Source organism: Cibotium barometz, chromosome 60 (assembly GCF_041138505.1).
Source record: "Cibotium barometz isolate CiBa-2024 chromosome 60, ASM4113850v1, whole genome shotgun sequence".
In the NCBI taxonomy this organism is placed as follows: Eukaryota; Viridiplantae; Streptophyta; class Polypodiopsida; order Cyatheales; family Cibotiaceae; genus Cibotium; species Cibotium barometz.
The window spans coordinates 24,781,409-24,803,795 of NC_141105.1; the positions used below are offsets into that span (position 1 = coordinate 24,781,409).

The 22,387-nt window shown below is 47.1% G+C and overlaps 1 protein-coding gene across 2 annotated transcripts in view; it reads right to left on the minus strand.

Moving 5' to 3' along the window:
- The window catches only part of LOC147605160 (chromatin remodeling protein DDM1-like), an 80,013-nt gene that overhangs the window by 43,436 nt on the left and 14,190 nt on the right, over positions 1 to 22,387 (minus strand). The gene's annotated exons all lie outside the window — the stretch shown is intronic.

Here is a 22,387-nt window from a genome sequence, read left to right on the forward strand (position 1 = left end):
AATAAACTTCAGTAAGTATAATGGTAAACTCGACCCCACAACTCTTTATTCATGGTTGCATCAATTTGAAGCTTACTTTGCCGCAGTTAGAAAGAACGATACTGACAGAGTGATCTTAGCCAGTTGGTACTTGGAAGGTGAGGCCATTCCTTGGTGGACCCAATGGGCTCATGCCCACACCAATTTAGGTATGGAAGCTTAGTGTGGGACGAGTTTGTCCGCGACCTTTAGCAACGGTTTCTACCGCCCATTACCTTGAGTGACTCGAAGACGAGTTCAAGGGAGCACGTCAAAACGCGCAACCAGTCCTTCAATTTGCCAATAGAATTTTGACTTTATGTTTGCAATTAGGCTTATCTGATTCGAACAAGAAAGGGCAATTTTTGTATGGCCTTGACACACAAATCCAGTGGGAGGTGCGTATGTTCAAGCCAGCCACCTTTGAAGACGCACTCGCTGGCGCAGAGTGCTAAAATAAAGCATAATGGTGGCAAGACCAAGACTTCCCAGCTGGCTACTCCCAAGGCTACCGCCTCGGGGGGGAAAGGCCATAACAAGACAGGGTCTTCTCCAAGACAGAGCACAGGAGCCTCTGGCTCCAAGAACTCGACCAATGCATCCAAGCTTACTCCAAACCAGAAAGCAGAGACAGATAAGACGGGTGGCAAGTTGAGTGCTGAGGAGATTTCTCAGTACAAGGAGGATAGGTGTTTCTTTTGTCATACAAAAGGCCACACTTCTCGGGAGTGTCCCAAGAAAACTACCGCTCCAAAGACCGCAACGGCACCACCTCAACCTCCACAGCTTCCGTGGTGAGCTCAGCTCCCACACAAACCCTAGTAGCTGTCCCTAGTTCTTCAAATCCCAATGCTTCAGTTGGAGCAATCATTAGCCGGGAGCTCGAAGATAAGCAGAAGGGCGCCCATGACCAGGAGTATGAGCGCAACGAATTGCTCAAGACCTTTGGCTACATAGGTGGCCAGAGAGTCGTTGTCTTGTTTGACAACGGCAGCACGGAGAACGTGGTCACGAAACAGGCCGCTCGACGTGTCCATTTTATTTTGACTTCGATGGACAAGCAAGTTGAGGGGTTTAGCAAATGCATGACAACGAGTGTCAAGTATGAAGCTCTAGGTGCTAAATTAGTTATTCAAGGCATAGAGTTTGTACGTGATTTTATGGTTGTCCCTCTCGTAGAAGCAAACATAATATTGTACATTTAATGGTTTCACAAGTTCCTTCCTAATGTCAAGTGGGACAAGCACACTTGCCAGATTAATCAGAATGTGTCAAACGCCCAAGTGACCGTTAAGTGTGAGCCAGGAATTCCGAACTTTCCACTTATAAGCCACTTGCAGGCTAAGCGAGCAATCGGGAAAGGCGCACATTGTGCGATGATATACATCTCGACTGCCCGGACGGTGGCCAATACTTCTGAGAAGTATTTGGCTCTCCATGAAAAGTTCCATAAGATTTTTCTTCGGGACAATCTCCCTCCCCAACTCCCCCCGTCCAGATCGAAGGACCATAAGATTGATCTCCTCCCATGCTCGGAATCCCACGAGCAAGTTTCCACATCGCCTTTCCAAGGCAATGGAATCGGAGTTGGACCGCCAACTCGAAGAATTGTTGCAATCTGGCTTTATCCACCCCAGCATGTCGCAAGCCATTTCATGCAGCAGTAAAGAGCAACCTATTGTGGCGCTTTCCTCTACAGAGGCGAAGTATCATGCAGTTTGTTATGCTGCATGTGAGGCAATTTGGTTGTGGAGATTATTGGAGGAGCTTGGCTGTCCTCCTACCGGATCTACTCTTCTTTGGTGTGACAATCAAAGTTGCATCGCCATCGTCAAGAACCCTATGTCTCATGCTCATACAAAACACATTGAGATATAGTATCACTATGTTCATGAACGGGTTCTTACTGGAGATTTGCGTTTGGAGTATTGTCCTTCAATGGAGAATGCAACAAATTTGTTCACCAAGCCGGTTTCTCAAGCTTCCTTGGCTCCTCATCTTCGGCTTCTCGGAGTATGTTCAGCATCCGAAGTATTGTCCTTTAGTGGAGAATGCAACACATTTGTTCACCAAGCCGATTTCTCAAGCTTCCTTGGCTCCTCATCTTCGGCTTCTCGGGTGTTAGCACATTCATCTCTAGTTTCTGCTCATATTTGGTGTCCCCTTTTGGTCCCTTTTCATGGCCCTTGGTTGCGGATTGACCATCCTATTTTTGTACATTTTTCTAGGCTTTTTTCCATCTCGGGTATCTTTTTCCCAATCGGCCAACAGACCCATGTCCAATCGGCCAGGTTCTCATGTCCAATCGGCCAACCCCTCTTACCTATAAATAGGTGGACTGGCCTCCCACTTTTCTTATAGTCTAGTCTTTCTTTTTGCTCCCTCACTTATGAGACTCTTCATGTCTCTTGCTTGGAACTGTATGTCACGACCCTGTGTTTTTCTCTGGACAGTATGCAAGTGTGCACGAGGACATGGTGGACAGTGTGAATGGCATCAGTTTGGAGTTGAAAATGAAACCCATGTGTGGACAACACCATGTGTGAAGGGGACGGAGATTTAAAATTTAAAAAGGTTCTATAACCTTTGGTGGCCAAAAATTAAAGTTAATAAGGTTTTAAAACCTTGGGAGACCCCTAGGTAATTTATAGAGACTACTCTACTTTTGGAGGGAGGCACACCTCTTTCTCTCTCATGCTTTTTGGGAGGCCGGCTCTAGGAAGTGCAAGACTCTCTCTCTCTCTCTCTCTCTCTCATGGAAGGCGGCGCAGGACTGCTGGCCATTGCAAGAGGGGAGGCGCAAGGCTGAACAGGTCTTTCTCTCTATCCCTCTTTCTTTTGGAAGGAGGCGGGCAGAAGGAGACGCACAACCGAGACTGTTTTGGGCTGTTTTTGTTTGGCTGCAAATTCAGCTATGTACTTGGGTTTCCGGCTGCAAGTAAAGGTCACTTGAATGTGTTTCTTGGCATGGGAGTGAAGCAAGCTCGCATGGTTGCATGCTCATGGAGCAGATTGTTTTCTTCCTGCTAGAAAGGAACAGAGGGACCTACAGTTATAGGCATCTCTATGTTTCCAGATGTTTCATGAGGGAACAGGTAACTAGATGTATGCCGTTGTTGGCACTGTTGTTGAATGGTGCCATGAATGCTTCTGTATGGAAACAGGACAGAAGTTTCAAAGGGAAACAGGCCTAAGGGTTTCATGTGGAAACAGGTCATAGGTTTCTCGAGGAAACATGTTTTTGGGTTTCTCCAAGAGATAGGTCACATGCAAGCAGAAGGTACAAGAATGGACACATGTTTGGTACAACCTTGCTACTGATTGGGCAGGGGATAGGGAATCCATGACAGAGATGGGTAGTACCCTTGGAAGGTAGAGAGGGTTGGTACAGGTGTGTCGACTGTATGGTATGCTGTGCTGTGATGCGAGTTCTCTTTTAAGAGACAGTTTGGGAGTCTGTGTTGTGATGCAGAAGCATTGGATGTGTCAGGGTGTGATGCTGTTCATAGGGTGAGAGGCTATGGATGGTTGTGGTAGTTCTGATCATGGGAAAAGACTTCTGTATGCAGGACTCAATGTGGGAGAGTCTTTCGATGTGAACAATGGCTGGACTTGTTTGTGGATGCCGAGTGGATATGAAGCCATGATGCAGGGTACTTGCAGGCTTCAAGAGTTCTACTGTGACGGCTGAGTTCCCAGCCTTATTGTAATCAAAGCTCTTATATTCAATTAAAGAAATACCGCAAGGGACGCCACTCCGATTTGGGGCCAATCGGTGTCCGTGTGCTGTTTGTAGGAGCACTCTAGCTCCCCTTGTTTGTTTTCCTTTTCTAGGTTCTCAATGGTGTTGAAGTGTTTTATGTGTGAGTGTTTGTTTCACCGCCCTTTGGTTTTGTCTGAAGACCGAGGCCGGTTTCACTGTATCACTTCAGTACATTCAACATAGTTGCTTCATATCTCTGACTTGCACTCTCTACTCAGCACACTCTAGTGCTTGTTTGCTTCCGCACTGTGCATTCATTCACTAACTAGTAACTCATGTCCTGGCACAATAACTCCTAACACCTACATACAATTCCACTACTAATGTGAATATCTCTACAAATCCTCCCTACATTGGAAATGTGTATGTACAAAGTAGATCAATCCCTCAAAGGAATCAAGCCCAAAGCTTTGCAAAAAGCTTCGAACTTCTCACAAGGAAGTGCTTTGGTGTGGAGATCTTCCAGGTTGTCTTGTGATGACAATAGATGAGGCTAATATCACTTGCATGAACCCTCTCCCGCACATAATGATAATGTACCTCTATGTGCTTGGTCCATGCATGGAAAACTGGATTCCGTGCAATAGCCATAGCACTCCGACTATCTATAAGTAGGGGAGTACAACAATCGAGATAGATGGAATCATGAGTGTCTCTCTGGATGGATAATCTTTAGCCCTAATCGCATGCATACAAGTCATCACGTAACCTCCTCAACCATATGCACCCAACTATGGCTGTGAAGACTACTTGTACTCAGCTTTCACATGACGAAGTCACCACTATAGATTGCTTTTTGCTAAGCCATGAGATGAAAGAATTCCCCAACAAAAAGCAAAAACCACCTATCGAATGTTAAGCATCATTGTCGCCAACCTAATCTGCATCACTGTAAGCGCATAGCCAAACTCAGCCCAAATAGAAATGTAAACGACCAAGATCTGACATTTCGAATGCCTTCTGCAATTCAACTTTGAAGCTGTAATTTTCAGCTCATTGTTCCTTGTAAGATCACACCATCCACATACAAGATGACTATAAAAATGTATGAACCATCTCTGCACATAAAGAGTACTCTCAATAAGCCTATTTTGGAATCCCTGGCTAGACAAATGTGTATGAACTTCTCATACCAAGCTCGAGGAGCTTGTTTTGAGACCAATGAATCTTCTCATACCAAGCTTGAGGAGCTTGTTTGAGACCATAAATTGCCTTCTTTAAGAGACATACCTTGCTTTCATGTCTTGCAACTACAAAAGCCTATAGGTTGTTGTACATACACCTCTTCCACAAGATCCTTATTCAAAAATGTTGTCTTTATATCCGACTAATGCATACTCCAACCATGGTGAGCTACCAATGCAATGATTGTGCAAATGGTTGCCTTTAGCAACCAGCCTTGCCTTGTACCAATCAATGGATCCATCTTGTTTCTGTTTGATTTTGTACACCCACTTCATACCAATCACATTCTTGCTTGGAGGCAAGTCAACTGGTCCCAAGTATTGTTTTTCTATATGGAACTAAAGTCATCCTTCACGGTTGTCTCCCAATGATCATTGCCATGAGCCTGCTCATAAGAGAATGGTTCCTCAAAATCATACATACTACCCAAGCAAGTATAATCCACTTCATGCTTGCAAGTTTCACCTCTTGTCTGACGCACTTGTCCTGCTGTCAAAAGGAGCACCTAGCTTTATTTCTTGGGTGGAGGGTACGAATCAGCCATCTAGGGACTGTCCTCTTGTATGGATGTCCGTTCATCCCTCACAGCTTTATCAACACCTGCATGACCATAGGACTCATTAGCGGACTGATTTCCAAGCCCATCCACAGGTGTTTGCTGTCCCAAACCTTGCTACTCAGAAATTTCAGAATGTGGGAATATCACTGAATATCAAAACAAGTCATCCGGGTCACCAATAACTTGCTTATGTGTAAAGGCAAGCGGCTGAACCAATTTTTTACCAAACATGACATCCTTGTTGGTGATAACCTTGCAAGTAGAGAAGAGAGGTCATAAAGACTGTAACCTTTACTCTCATGACTATAACCCACAAAAGTACGTTCCACAGCTTTATCATCCAGCTTGGTCCTTTTCTCCTGGGGTACATATGCATATGCCAAGCTACCAAACACACGAACGTAATCAATTTTGGGCTTACGCTCATGCCAAGCCTCAAATGGTGTGATGGTCTTCAAGGCCTTCGTGGGGCATCTGTTAAGTACATGAGTTGTGCATAGAATGGCCTCAAGCCAAAACTTCTATGGCAATTCTTTATCATGCATCTTGCCATTTCCATCAAAGATCTACTCTCTCTCTCTCTCTCTCTCTCTCTCTCTCTCCTACACCATTTCGTTGTGTATATGGCGTTGTGCATTGATGCTTGATACCTTTTCCTTGCAAGTATGCCTTGAAAGCATTTGACATGTATTACCTAACTGTACGAAGAGTGTGAGTTTAACAACCCACAACATTTCAACCGTTGCATGGAAGTGCTGAAAATCCATGAACGCCTCGGATTTTTCCTTCATTGGATATACCCATATGAATCTCGCATAGTCATAAATGAAAGTGATAAAATACATGTATCCTCCCAAGGATGGGGCCCTCATTGGACCACCAACATCCATTGGCAAGCACCAAAGGCACCTTGCCTATGCCTTTTACGCAGTCTGAAGAGTGATCTGCACATGAGACACTCCTCCCATTATCCACAACCTGCATGGAGTTGAATACATCACGTCTGGAAGTGGTGATGCTTGGAAGCTCCGCTGTCCATGTTCCAAATAGGCTGACTTTTCTCTCGCGCACTCAAAGACAACTCATCATTGAGCTCTTCCATGGTCAAAAACACCCAGTCATCCTCCAAACGGCCTCCAAATGGTTGGTTGAATTCTCACTTTTATCATTCAAGGGAGCCACCACATTGCCCTACTCCTTGCCTCCCATCATTCTTCTTGTCTTTCTCTTGGCCAATCCTCTTGCAATAGTCATTGATATAGTGTCCTCGCTTGTGACAAAAATGACATTTACCTTTCTTCTTCTTTGAAGGTTCACCCTTGGCTGAATTATCACCTTTTGAAGACGATGTTTTGTAATCAACCTTACATTTCCCTTTAACCTTCATAGCAAAAGCATGTTCACCACCATGAGAGCGCTTCGCCCTAGTTTTCTCCTCTTGGAGAAGCAAGCCCACTAGCTCATCAAAAGAACCTGGATCTCTACCACCCTCATAGAGAGATTAAGAGAATAAGCTGCCTACGTGACCCTTTTTTTGAGGGAAAAAAAGTTACGAGGCTGGACACAAGTTTCCACTCGCACGCATTTAGTCTTTTCTCTCTCTCTCCATACCTCGTCCCAGTAGTTGAGAGTGGAGACTACCAGATATGGGCCCAAGGTGCGGCCACACCAGAGGACAAGATATGCCAGCTCTGTCACACAGAGCCCGAGCTAGAGGATCATTACATGTGCCGATGCCCTGTATACTATGAGATTCGGGGCAGGTTCCACTGCCTCTTCCAAGCTGGGTTCGAACCACTTTCGAAGATCATGGACTTCCCAAATCAAAGATTCCTGGGACTTTTTCTTCTAAAGCTCCGTAGACACAAGGAGTCCTTAGTGAGATCCAGATCAACAGTTGTACTTGCTCGGGGACCAGCACAGAGAGCTCTCACAGACTTCTTCCATGCCAACACTCCAAGGGCCGATCCACCCATCATACCCGACCCACAAGCTAGTGCAAGAGCTCGGACAAGAGGTGTGACACTCGACAAAGCCACTAAGTTATGCAGAGCTCGACACCCCAGACCCCATGGCCCTGGCCTACGGCCACGTCACTACAAGAGGATCTAGGCCATCATCTCCCATCATTGCAAGACCTTCGCGTGCCAGCTCAGTTTTACCACCTTGAGCACCATGTCACAATGGCCCATGAGGGATGTATTAGGGTGATATGAGAGCTCTACTAATGTACCTAGATCAGATTTTATAGTTCTAGATTTTTGTTAACAAAAATTTTTCTTTACCTCATGGATATGATGTAACCTTCTCTCTCTCTCTCTCTCTCTCGTTGGTAGTATGGAACTACAATGGCATGTTGTGGTCGAATCCAAGAGGCTTGAGCGAGATTCTCACACGCAGGGATGTCATTTTTTTTTACAGAGACTCATTAGAGCCATAGTTGCAAGCATTCTTTGCATTCGTGCATTCGCATTCGAGAATGCCGAGTTTGCAAAAGAATGCATCGAGGGTGGATGCATTCGCATTCGTGGTGGGTAAAAAAATTATTTTTTTGGACATAAATAGAATGTTCAAAGTCAATGCTTGAAAACACAATGAAAAACTTGAAAGCTTGAAACTTAAAAGATGTTAGAATTTAGAACTTAAGACTCAAGACTCAAGAGTGCTGGAAATGTACTCAATACTCATATTATCGCATAAAGAGTGAAGTACATAAGTCAGAATACTAGACTGTAGTCCCAAGGCAAAGAGCCCAACACACTAAAAGTGAAGTGTGCTCACATGGGGAAAAAACCCTTGTCCAGCCAAGGTAAAAAGTGCCCGTGTGTGAGAGGTCATGTACATGGTGAATCGTGATCATTCATCATCTTCCTCTTCAGAGGAAGAAGATGAAGTAGCATCCTCATCTGTCTCAACAATATCAACTTCAGCCTGCTCAGTACCAACTGCATGCATGTCCTCTTCTTCCTCATCCTCCATAGACTCACGAGCCTCTTGTGAAGAAACAAATCTCTCATCATCTTTCTCCTTGTTGATCATTTCCAAAGTTACCTCCACTTTCTCATACCCTCTTGGCTTGATTTTGGAAACAAGTCGAAGGTTGGTATGTATGTATACCAATTTCTCAGTGTTTGAAGGTTTCAACTTGTTCCTCTTTTTGGTATGAATGAGTGAGAAAGTGCTCCAATTTCTCTCACATGGGGAAGATGTAGTTCCTTGAGAAAGCACTCGAATGGCAAGTTGTTGCAATTTAGGGGTGCTTGCACCAAAAGACTCCCACCACTTTACCCCTTCATGCATTCTGCTTTCATCTAGAGCAAGTGGGCGAGAAAAAGTACCCTTCAATGACCTGTAATTATCCAATTCATCCATCAATGCACCTTGCTCAACAACATCTCCAAGCGTATAACGCTCAATAAATGTCATCCATCCATTTTGCACCTCTTCATCTGCTTCTTGTCCCTTGCCTCTCCAAATTGGATGCAATACATAGCCTGTGGCATGAAGAGGAGAGTGCATCATGTCCCAACGATCAACACATAAAGCCTTTACTTGGTTCAATTTGCATTCATCAACACCTGTCATTTTTTGTATGCTTTCCACCATCCTATCTGTGAGCTCATAAACTAATCCCATGGTGGCTCCCTCCCTATCAGCCATGCGAAGAATCTTCAAAATAGGTGCCATTATTTTCACAATCTGTCTTGCATCCTGCCAAAATCTTGTCTCTTTAACACTTTGCTTGTAATCTCCAAGCCAATAACTTTGTTCTTCACCTGTTTTGCATTTGTCCATTCATCGCTTACAACCATCTTCCTCAAGCCAGTGTAGACTCTCTCATCTAGCAAGTTTGACAATACAATAAATGTGTAAGCAAAACGTGTCTCTGCTGGCTTTAAAAGCTCCTTCTTGCTGTACCTTCGAAACATGTCCAAAAGAGTTGGCTTCCTTGTTATAAACTTCACAATCTTCTTTGCCCACTCAAGAACGGGGGAAACCCATGTCAAGCTGCCAATATCTTCAAATAGCAAATCCAAACAATGGCATGTGCAGCGCGTAAAAAAGATATGAGGCCATTAAGCCTCGACAAGCTCTCCCGCAACCACACAATTTGATGCATTGTCCATGCATACCTGCACAACATTGGTAGGACCAACATGAAGAATAGCATCTTTAAGGATACCAAAGATGAACTCTCCGGATTTCAATTGACCGCTTGTGTCAACGGCTTTTAAGAACACACTGCCATAAATACATGATGCCAGCCCATTAATGATTGGCCTTTTCTTGGTGTCGGACCAGCCATCACATACAATTGTACATCCATATTTCTTCCATTTATCTCTTATGCCAAGCAAATCTCTATCTATGCATTTGACTTCATCTCTCAACTCCTTAACACGCAGTGCCTCATATGAAGGTGGCTTGTATGAGGCTCCGGCTTCGCCAATGGCTTTGACCATATCCAAAAAATACGGACTTCTCACTTTGCAATGAGCAATGTCCTCTGCATAGAAGAAACGCCGCACTGCAATTGTTGCATTTTTTCTTGCTTGCAATTGCCATGCTGCTCCCAATTTTCCTTGAGAATGGCTACGCTTAGAGACTCTTTTTCTTTTGTCTGCAGAAACTGCCTCGTTACATGTACTAGAAGAACCACATACATTTGACATTGAAGCCGCCACATTTGATACATCCTGAGCAGCATCCCCCAAATCCCCCACCGCATCATCAATTGCCTTTTTACCATACATAGGGTCAGCTTTGACATGCAATCGCCTGCATATATCTTTCACATCCTTTGGGGCATGCTCACAATTGTCCACACCGTGCAGTGAAATGGCTAGGATGTGAGCACGAATTCGCAAAGGCCCACCTATCCACTCATGAGGACAAAATTTACACCTGCACTGATACATCCCTCTTCCTTTCTTTTTCAAGCGGGTTACATACTCCCACTCCGGTCCCGAGGATTTTCCCATTCCCAAATCTCGAAGGCTTGAAGGCAAGAAGTCCTTCACTCGGTAGTAGAGAGAAGCTCGGGAGTCGGAAGCTCGCGGGTCGGAAGCCCCTTGGGCGGCTGGGCCTCGCCGTGGGTGAGTACAAACACGCAAGGGAGCCGAGAGCGCAGGCGTGTAGTGCTGGTCAACAGCGCGCAAGGAGCGGAAGTGTATGCCAGAAGAGTCGTTATGTTAAAACTGCCCAAAATTGGCCGAATTTGTAAGTGTTAAAAAAATTGCAGGCAAAGTTTGCAAAGGGATGCAAACTGCAACCGTTTGCAAACGTTTGCAAAGCCTTGCATTCAAGAATGTTTGCAACTATGATTAGAGCCCTGAGAGGGGCTTACCATACATAGCCGAGTATGAGTGGGAGTCAGCTTTTCGAGGCGAGACCCACACATCAGGAGTACTACGTGGCTCTAGGGGGGGGTAGCTCTCCTTTTTAGATCCCATCTCTGACAGATTCTCAACATCGTCCGGAAGGACGAGGATGCACGATATCTTTGGGTGCGACTACAGCTTAGCAATGACAGTGTCATCCACATTGCTGTGTGTTATTTTGCACCACGCCACTCCCCTTACGCCGCACAGCATGGCCAGTCACCATACTTACCATTATATGAGGATATCATGGAGTTTTCACAACTAGGGGAAAGTCCTACTCGAGGATTTCAAAGCCAGGACGGGAAGTCAGCAAGTCCCACTACTCGATCTAGACGACCCTATCAGACTACAGGAGCTGGACATCACTGACAGAGGGCTGCAGCGATCATCACAGGACCGTGAGGAGGTCACAGTGTCCGGGAGATATTTCTTAGAGCTGGGAGCTGCACATGGTCTCGTTATCTATAACGGGATGTCCCAATGGCCCTCCTCCAGCGCCCTCACCTCCTTCCCTCGCTCAGGAGGTACTAGCACTGTGGCCTACCTTATGGGATCTCCGACTTTGGCACACCTTATCCCCGACTTCTCCATTTCGCCACCCCCTTTCGAAACTAACCATGCCTACCTCTCTTTCACTCTTACCTGCACACCACCCGTCCCTCCACCTCCCCCATCTCACATTACACTCAAGTCCTCTTTGATCACGAGCTTGACCTTGTTTACTCCAACCATATCTACCGCCAACTCCAGAATGTGAAACCTATTGTCCCCCTATCCACCCTCACAACACAACTCACCACCACTCCACACATCCGCCACAGCTTCTTTCATATGCACGCGGCGGTCTACCACCAAGCCACCTTGCAGTTCCATGCCCTAGAACAGTTGGTATGACGGGCCACACGCTCCCGTCTTAAGCATGAGGTACGGATTGGACAAATCACAAGCGCAACGAATTTCTCAACGGCTCACCCGATGCAAGAAACGAGAAATCTATGCTCAAAAAGAGGATGAGTTATACCGACTTTTCTTAGGGCCGAACTGCAAAGAGGCATGGAGGAAACTCCGAGAACATCGCCCTCCCACACCTATTACCTGCCTAGACACATGGCATTCCTATGCACACTCCCTCTTATGAAATCCCCCATCAGCCACCCCTACCCCCACAACCTGACCCCGCCCCACCACCTCCACCTTCTTCACAAGGGCTTGGTCCTCAAGGCCATTCGTAGACTACGCAATGGGCGAGCCCAAGATCATAAGGGACTCACTACTAAGCACATCTCGCATGCAAATGATACCCTAAAGCCCCTACTAGCTACATGTTCAATAGAGCCCTTTGTGAAGGATTTCCACCCTCTTGGTCCACCAACACCATCACCCCCATCCTCAAAGCCGGAGATCCACTTGATCCTAATAACTACAGGACGATCATGATTGGCCACACATTGGCCAAGCTCTATGGATCAGTGCTAGAGGCGGAGCTCAATTCATTTGCAAAGAGCCAAGGATGCAGAGCCTCAAGACAGACTAGCTTTTGGAGGAGCTACCCTACCCTTGACCACATCTTCATCGTTCGTGTCATCATCGAGGAGGGTAGAGCACGATACCAGAGGATTTACTGCTGCTTTGTGGATTTCCACAAAGCTTTTGATATTGTACCCCGAGCCCGTCTCTTACACCGTCTACAGGAGATCGGAGTCCCATCTGACATGGTTTGGAGCATCATCGCCCTCTATGAGTCCTTCACCGGACGAGTGAGAGCCCCAAGAGGTACATCACAGGAGATTTCCAGCACCATTTGGGTGAAACAGGGCTGCCCTCTATCACCCACTCTTTTCGGCCTCTACATTGACGAGATCTCAAGCTTCATTGATGGATTAGGCGGGGCTGGTCCCACACCGGCAGGCATATTGATCCCCATACTACTTTATGCAAATGACATCGTCCTCCTCTCAGACTCACCCTAAGGGCTTCAAAGACAGTTGGATGCCTTACATGACTTTTGCACTCAGCGGGACCTCTCTATTAACCTTGGTAAAACCAAGGTAATGGTCTTTAATACCTCCCGCCCCGTCACATCCAGATTGAGCTTCACATATAGAGAGGATCCTGTGGAGATTTTCCCATCCTATGTCTACCTTGGTGTCACTTTCAGTGGCCCACGCTTTACCATGCTTCTCGCAGCACATGCCAGAGTGACGCAAGGATATGCAGCCTTGAGCTTACTTGAGTGGTAGTGCTTCCAGGCACATTTCCAAGAGCCTAGGACGAAGGGCTAGCTTTTCAACACCCTCGTCACACCAGCCTTTTGATGTATGGAGCAGCTTTTTGGGGCCAGATTTATCCGATGAGGATTGGCAGCGTGTCGAGAGGCCCCAGGTCATCATGTTCTCCCGTATGATCCACAGCAAACCATCAGTTCCACACCAGATTATCCAGGCAGAGCTTGCTACAACCCCGATGGTAGTGGAGGCACTCTTCCAGACACTCACGTACCTTCATCGCATCAGTCACATGGATCCCCACAAGTACCCGAGGCTTGCCCTGGAGTCCTCCAGACAGCTAGCACTTGAGGGGCACTTTGGAGTATGCTATGCACTGGTTTCCACTTGGTTCTCAGTATACGGGCTCTGCATGGACCGCCTACCCCCCCTTCAGTCCAGTTTGGACTCCCCTTTTTTCTGGCTATCTCATGAGGATACCAACCGGGTTATGCGGTCAGATCTTCTTAGCCTCTACACACATTGCACATGGATCACACCCCCGGAGCTCCCCACGAAGATGCACTTTTACGGAGACCACTTCCTCACACTCACTGAGGATGGATTCATCCAGCAGCCGGGCTACTTGAGTGTTCACATGTCCCATGCCATGCGGATTGCGATTGGCCAAATACGGGTTTCTTCCCACCGCCTCTCAGAGTGGAGACAGGTAGAGCTGAGCGCATCTTCAAAGCCGGGAAGCTCGTATGGACACCCAAAGAGGAGAGGATCTGCCGACTATGCCACACAAAGGTTGAGACGGAGGAGCATTACATATGCCGCTGCCTAGTATACTATGAGATCCGCGAGAGGTTTCACTGTCTATTTCATGAGGGATTCGGTCCACTCTCCAGGATCATTGACTTCCAAGACCAACGTTGCCTGGGCCTCTTCCTGCTTGAGCTCCGCAGACACAAGGACATCATCTTGAGACACAGGCCCCATCCACCCCGCCCCCTCCCTCGACAGCCAACCATCACCAGTTTCTTCCGAACCCAAGAGGTGGTGGAAACCGATATAGTGGATCTTGTGGACCCTCCACGAGCTGCTCTGGACCTACCTCACCCAAGGAGTTACCTCGGACCGAGCCTCTGCACTCCAACGTGCCCGACGCCCTCGACCCCCCCCCCCCCGGTCGGCCACGATCACCTCATCAGCTCCAGATCCAAGACATGCTCCACCGCCATCGAGCTACCTTTCCACGTGACATAGTTGAGGGAGACCTCTCAGCCATACTTGTGAACCCCATGCTTGACATTTTGGAGAGTGGCATACCATCTACTCGAAGCTGATGTTGCTCCCATGTTTTTATGTTCTTAGTTTTCCATGACGAGTTTCCATGAACAGTTTTGTATCACCCCAGTGAGATAGCTATATTTATGTTTTCATTCTGTTTTATTTTCCATTCCATGAAGAGATATGCCATGTACATTATTGTACCACTTTGGTCTCATAGGCCCATTGGGTCTTTAGTAGACGTGCCCCTCTCTCTCTCTCTCTCTCTCTCTCTCTCTCTCTCTCTCTCATGTATTCATATCCATGTACTCATGTACCCCATTTTGACTAGTAGCATTAGCTTCCCACTCTCCCTAGTTGCTGCTTCCGGATGCTTCCTACTAATGTATTGTAGGGCTAGCCGCTAGATACTTACCTTCAGTTCTTTCTTTTCTTTTCCAGACAGTGTATCAAATGTCACATGGTTGTAACTTTGGTCTCATAGGTCACTTTGGCCTTTTGAAGACGTTAATATAACATTTCATTTCATTTCATCATCTCTCTCTCTCTCTCTCTCTCTCTCTCTCGACTTGCCTTGGAGTCCTCCAGACAGCTAACACTTGACAGCCACTTTGGAGTATGGTATGCACTACTTTCCACTTGGTTCTCAGTATATGGGCTCCACATGGACCAGTTTGGACTCCCCTTTTCTCCGACTGTCTCACAAGGATACCAACTAGGTTATCTGGTTAGATCTTCTCAACCTCTACTCACATTGCACATGGATCACACCTCTAGAGCTCCCCACGAAGATGCACTTCTACATAGATCACTTCCTCACTCACTGAGGCTGGATTCATCCAACAACCACGCTACTTGAGTGTTCACATGTCCCATGCCATGCGGATTGCGATTGGCCAGATCCAGGTTTCATCCCACCGCCTCAGAGTGGAGACAGGTAGAGCTGAGCACATCTTTAGAGCCGAGAAGCTCATACAAAGACCCAGAGAGAAGAGGATCTGTCGACTATGCCACACAAAGCTCGAGACGAAGGAGCATTACATGTCGCTGCCAATATACTATGAGATCCACGAAAGGTTTCACTGTCTATTTCGTGAGGGATTTGGTCCACTCTCCAAGATCATTCACTTCCAAGACCAGCGTTGCCTAGACCTCTTGCTGCTTGAGCTCCGCAGACACAGGGACACCTTGAGAGAGCTTCGGCCCCAGCCACCCTGCCCCCTCTCTTGCCAGCCACCCATCACCAATTTCTTCCGGACCCAGGAGGTGGAGGACACCAACATAGTGGATCTTGTGGACCCTCCACGAGCTACTCTCGACCTACCTCGCCCGAGAGAAGTTACCTCGAATCAAGCCTCCGCACTCCAGCGTGTCCGACACACCCCCCCCCCCCCCCCCGGCGTCAGCCACGATCACCTCATCAGCTCCAAATCCAAGACATGCTCCACCGCCATCGAGCTACCTTTCCACGTGACATAGCTGAGGGAAACCCCTCGACCATAGCTTGATATTTTGGAGAGTGGTATACCATCTACTCGGAGCTGATGTTGCTCTCATGTTTTTATGTTCTTAGTATTCCATGATGAGTTTCCATGGAAAATTTTGTATCACCCCAATGAGATGGCTATGTTTAGGTTTCCTTTCTGTTCTATTTTCCATTCCATGATGAGATATGCCATGAACATTATTGCATCAATTTGGTCTCATAGGCCCATTGGGTCTCTTTAGTAGACACTTAATATATCTTTCTTCCTTCGTCTCTCTCTCCTGCCCGCCTGCGCCCCCCCCTCCCGCTGCCCGCTTCGCTGCCTGCCTGCCTGCCTGCCTGCCTGCGCCCCCCCTCTCTCTCTCTCCTTCGCCGCCCTGCCCCCCTTCGCCCCTGCGCCCGCCTCTCTTCTCGCCTGGGCTGACCCTTCCTTAGGCCCCCAAGGCAGCAACATAACTCTCTTCTCCTCTCTTTCCCTTTTCCCTACATGACTTGAAAACCCCCCCCCTCCCCCTGTTGCTGCTGCTGTTTCGCGCCTGTGTCATGGATTAATTTTCAGTCCATTGGCTGTGGGAAGTTCTACAAAAAGTCATGGCCAAGACCGGGTTTAAAGAGGAGCTCGTGAAGGTGGAGGGCAAGCTCGGCACAATTATCAAAGAAAACAAGAAGATGGTCAACTCTTCCGTCACCGCAATCATCAACCGCCTCTCCAAACTCGAGAAGGGATTTGACAAAATCCAAGAGCTCGAAGAGAGATCTTCCCAGCTCTTAGGATGGAAAATTTCAGCCCTCCTTTATTGAAGAGCTGAATACCATCAAGGAACAAATGAGGATCATTCGAGAGGAGGAACAACATAAAGAGAAGACATCTTCATGGGTGGAGGTGATCACAAAGACACAAAAGAAGATGGACGAGGCCGAGAAATGGATCAAGGTCGCCAGGAAAGGGAAAGGTAAAGAATCGCCACCCATCCCCACTCCCACCATCATCAACATGACCCTTGAAGAGGAGCAAAGGAGGAAGACCGGGGCCTTACATGTACAAGTGTTCGGTCTAAAAGACCGTGATGATGCGGAAGGGGAAACCAAGGAGCTCTTCTCTATGATGGGCATTGAAGCCACGCACACAAAGGCATGGAGAGTGGAAAAGAAGAGAGAAGGTAGTGGTGGCGAATCTTCTAATTTATCATTCGTTTCCCCTCCATGGAAGCGAAGAAGGACTTCTTGAAGAGACGTCCTACACTCAAGAAGATGGGAATATTTCTTGGAGATGACCTCACACTCTCGCAACTTGCCCACACGAAAGAAGTTATGCCAGAGATAAGGGCAGCCCGAGAGAAAGGGAAAGTGGCCTTCTATAGAGATGGTAGAGTGGTGATTATGGAGAGGCACTCTTCATGACGGCGCGAGACCTATGGGACTACACTCAAAGTTGCTACTTGGAATTGTAATGGATCTCTACGTCTTGATGTAGGGGCTTTTGAGGATAGTTTCACTGGGAGGGACATCATCTTCTACTGTGAGACGCATCAGGCTCCTGGACAGTCCATGCCACATGTTAGTGGATACCGATGGGAGACAGCTTGTAGACAGGAGACTCGTTCAGAGCATAGAGGACGGGGCTCAAGAGGAGTGGCAGTATTGTTTAGAGAGGAGCTACAACCACTGATACATATAGTCCGCAGAGATGAGCAGGCTAGGTACATGTGGCTTAGACTAAGGGCAGAGACGGGCAAATATCTCTACATTGCTATATACTATTTTGCTCCTAGTACATCAGTGTATGCATCACCTAGCGGGCAGTCTCCCTTTTCTATTTTGGATGATGACATTTGGGAGTTCTCCAGGGATATTGACATCATTCTCCTGGGAGACTTCAATGCCAAGACCGCCCATAACCGGACAGTATTTTATGATACCTCAGAGGAGATGTTGAGGGAGCTTGATGTTAGGGATATGGGCCTATCTAGACTCTCACAGGATGAGGAACATATAGTGTATGGGCGGTATTTGATAGACATGGGGACTGCACATGGATTGGCCATCCTGAATGGCCTACAGAGATTCCCGACATCGGGCGGTTTCACTAGCTTTCCACATAGGCATGGTGTCAGTACATTGGACTATGTTATGGCTCAGCCGAGTCTCATTCCCTCTTTTCAGGATTTTATGGTAGGCACTAGGCCGGTTGGAATAGCAGTGGATCATGCTATCTTGTCCTTCACTCTCACATTTCAGTTCAGCACCGCTCCATTGGGACACGTCTCCACACACACTCGTTATAACTTTATGAGGGAGACTGACACCGTGTACACGGATGAGATATACAGACGCTTATGTGCCGAGGAGCCAGGACGGCCATTAGATGAGCTCACTCAGATATTGATAGAGACGCTTCATGCTGCAGCATCAGAGGCATATCCCCATAGTCAGCCTACACAGAGACGATCTGGGAACATGCCCCAGAACAGTTGGTATGATGAGGAGTGCAGAGAGATGAGGATCAGATTACAGAGAGAGGTGCTCATGGGTGTTACCACTCACAAACAGTCACGGATTACCTTCCGGCACCTAGTGCGACGGAAGAAGAGGACTTATCTTGCTCAGTTAGAGAGGGATTTGTATCAGTTATTTATGAGTCAGGACTCAAGCGAGGCATGGAGACTATTCCATGAGCATTCACCATCACCAGCCCATTACCTCCACAGAGATTTGGGGTGAGTATGCAACATCCCTGTACACAGCAGCAAGACAGCCGCCCCCGCCAGACCCATTGGAGCCATGCCCAGAGACATGTGCTTTCTTTACTGTTGAGATGGTAAGGAAAGCTATTGACAAGATGAGGACTAGGAGAGCATATGATCATGATGGTTTGGTAGCAGAGCACTTTATTCATGCCAAAGATATGCTTGCAGAGCTTATTGCTATGATGTTTAACCGAGCCATGTGTGAGGGTTTTCCTGAGACTTGGAATATGTCCACGATTGTGCCTATCTTCAAGTCAAGGGATCCCATGCTTCCTGGGAATTATCGTACCATCATGATTGGTCACACATTGGCTAGATTATATGCATCTATTCTTGAGCAGGAGTTGAGTAGATGGGCAGAGAGAGAGGGCATACGTGCATCAGGGCAGGCAGGGTTCAAGAGAGGTTTCTCCACTCTTGACCATATCTTGACACTCAGAGCTATTATTGAGGGGGGCAAATAATATGGCAGGAGGATTTATTGTTGCTTTGTGGATTTCCGCAAAGCTTTTGACACAGTACCGAGAGCCAGACTGATGCGCAGACTACAGGAGATGGGAGTGCCCACAGAGCTGATTTGGGGAATCATGGGTTTATACAGGACAGTTGTGGGACAGGTACGTACTACTCGGGGTATATCTGAGATGGTTCACTCCACTATTGGGGTGAAACAGGGCTGCCCCCTTTCTCCCACCTTATTTGGGATGTACGTGGATGAGGTTTCAGACTATGTAGAGCGGGACGGTGACAGAGGAGCACAGCTAGCAGGGACATGGATTCCGTTGTTATTTTATGCTGATGATATTGTGCTGATCTCAGATTCTCCAGAGGGGATGCAGCGTCATTTGGATGCATTGCACACGTTTGCACAGGACAGTGGATTGTCTGTTAACCTTGGTAAAACCAAGGTGATGGTGTTTAACACCACAGCACAGTGGGTTAGGAGGTCAGTACCCACCTTTACATATTGTCAGGAGACAGTGGAGTATACAGATGCATGGGAAAAAATAGGGAAAAAATGCGGGGAGTGAGAAAAAATGATAAAACACTTGATAAGGGCGAGCACACCCGCAACAAAGGCCCTGGTGTATAAATCTAGACAGGAGATGACTTCTAACACCCCCTCTCAGCTCCTGGCTGTGTAACCAACCACTGGGAGCTGGGGTGCCGCCTGAGCAAATCTTGAGATAGCGACTTCGTGAAGAGGTCCACCGTACTGTCCTCCATCGAACAGAACTCCAACAAGATGTCATCAGCAATGATCTGTTCACGAACAAAGTGCCTCTGGATGACCATGGGTTCCTCTAGTGGAAGCCCAAACCTGCTATGCAACCTCTGCATCCGCACCACCTCGCAAGCAGCATCACAAACAGCCCGGTACTCTGCCTCTGTTCTCGACAAGGCAAAAGATGACTGTCTCCTACTACTCCGTAAAACTGCTCCTGGGCCTGAGGTAGAGCTTCTCGTGTCCGGATCTCCTCCCCAAACTGAGTCACTCCAACCGTGGAGTCGGACTCCATCCAACAATCCCCCTCCTATGTACAAGAGTCCATGATCCTTCGCATGCCGCAGAAACCACAAGAAACGCAATCCTGCCTCCCAAAGAGATATCCGCAACCATGAGCTCAACCGCCTCATCAGGAAGCTCCCGTCCAATCTGGTGTCCATGAACCAGATCAATGAACCATACAGCTTCTAAGTCAAAAAGGCATCACACTGCTCACAAGGATCAATACCTGTTACGGTGCACACACAAGTCCTGGAAACCTGATGAAACCTGTCAACCACCCCTCTGATTCCGGAACCACAAAGCCTGGAGAAACCACCTCCTTCTGCAAGTAAGCACATGCCACCTGCCTGGCTTTCCGAAAGGTCCCCGTGGAGAGAACATCCACATCTACTGGAGGTTCTATGTCCCGAACACTACGAGACATCAGAGCATAAGTGACCTGTTCAACTTCCTCTGACTGACGAACACAAGAACTACCAACATCAGTACTGGAAAGCTCTTGCCAAAACTGCTGCCATCTACTGTTAAGATATCCACCATCTGGTCCCGGAAAGCCTGTACCTACAGTGTATCCACACACAAGTGGCCATTACCAGACTGCCACTCATCACAAACCTGAGGACCTGGGAGAGAGAGTGCTGAAAGCCTGTAAACTCCATTCTCCACTCCGCCTTCCCAAACCACTTGGCCTGTTGCTTTGTCCCAGAGAGCAACAAAATGCTCATCAAACTCCAGCCGTACGCCAGTCTTGCAAACCTGATGCACTGACAACACATGAAAACCAAGTGCCGGAACATACAACACCTGGGAGGAATGCTTCCCCCCTCTGACATCGGGAACTATCTCCATCCTGCCCTCACTGGCTGTGAACGAGGATAGTGGACGTATCCCCAGTAAGAATATGACCAGAACACATACAGAGATCCTGTAAACCGAAACGGAAAAGAGTCGTGTGCCTGGTAGCACCACTATCGAGAATCCACTCCCGAGTATCCGTTGCGGAGAGTCCTCCATTCTCCTCCTTGCTTGAAGAAAATGAAACATCGGTGTCCATCACCTCCAGGTGCACAAAAGCCGGAGTCTTCATGATTGCTGTTGAGGAATCTTCACCCTTCTCGGTCTTCCGCTTGGGACATTGCCTCCAGTAGTGGCCTTTCTCGCCACAATCATTACAGGTCCTCTCTGCCTTCAGTTTCTCGCGGTCAGATGCGCACATCCTCACACCAGCTAGAGATTGAGACTGGCAGATTCAGAGGAGTACCAGCTGAGGCCAGGATTTGTCAGCTGTGCCAGATGGAGCCCGAGACAGAGTTACATTACATGTCACTGTCCAGTATATTATGAGATACGAGGCCGTTTTCACTGCCTGTTTAGAGAGGGTTTCGAACCACTTTCTAGAGTCATGAGATACCAGGATCTAAATTGTGTGCAAGTTTACTTTCCTTTGATTTTTTTAGACATCTTATGATATATGAAATGGATTATAAAGTTCTCGTCTCATTTCTCTTTGCCAATAATTTGGTGAAAGTATAATTTATTGACTATAAAATATAATGTAATTAGGGCCACGTATGTTTCAGCCCAAGTGAGCCAAACATACTTTCATACTCGTATGTGTATGCGTATGCGTATGCTTCACATATGTTAAAAGCTATAATTCAAAGTGAGCCAAACATACTTTCATACTCGTATGTGTATGCGTATGCTTCACATATGTTAAAACCTATAATTCAAAGTGAGTGCTAATTAATACTAGTGTCCTAGCACAATAGCTCCTAACACCTACATATAGTTCCACTACTAATGTGAAATATCTCCTACATGATTGGGACAGTTTTGACAGCCCTATAGGCTCTCAAAGGTGCCCAAGTCATGCACCAAACTTCAAAGGTTGGGACATTTATTGGTCACAATATGAGCATGTTTGGTGACCTTTATGATGAAGTTTAACGACCTTAAAAAGGATGGTTGACCAAATACGACTTGCCATCAGATCCCTATATAAAGGGAGATAAAGTCCTTCTTGGACATTCAAAGACAAGGGTTGCAAAGGCAAGACCAAGGGCTAGAGAGCCAAGACCAAGGGCAGCAACAGCCAAGACATTTGGATCACCACTGAAGCTGTGAATTCAACAAGACACCTTTTGGTATGCATCAATAGATAGGCATGCATGACTAGAATCTAAGTTCAGATCCAAGAACCATTGTTCATATTCATGTTTTGGAATATAGAGT